Genomic DNA, 249 nt, shown 5'->3' on the forward strand with positions numbered 1-249 from the left:
GGGGACAGCGCGGGGGTCGGTCCCGACCCGCTCCCACCCTCAGCCCCGCCGCCCCGAGCGGGAGGAGGCCGGTTCCAAATAAAAGACCTTAAAATAGCGGTGTCAGACTGGTTTATTGCAGCGGGGAGGGGTACAGGGTGTGAGAACATGGTGACAGTGAGCTCCCCGCTCTGTCCCACACCTCAAAGTAGAGCGAGAGCATTTTGGTGCAAAAACACAGAGATTTGGCATCTCCCCGCATTGTTGGTA

This window comes from Antrostomus carolinensis, unplaced genomic scaffold, assembly GCF_000700745.2.
Source record: "Antrostomus carolinensis isolate BGI_N321 unplaced genomic scaffold, ASM70074v2 scaffold22265, whole genome shotgun sequence".
In the NCBI taxonomy this organism is placed as follows: domain Eukaryota; kingdom Metazoa; phylum Chordata; class Aves; order Caprimulgiformes; family Caprimulgidae; genus Antrostomus; species Antrostomus carolinensis.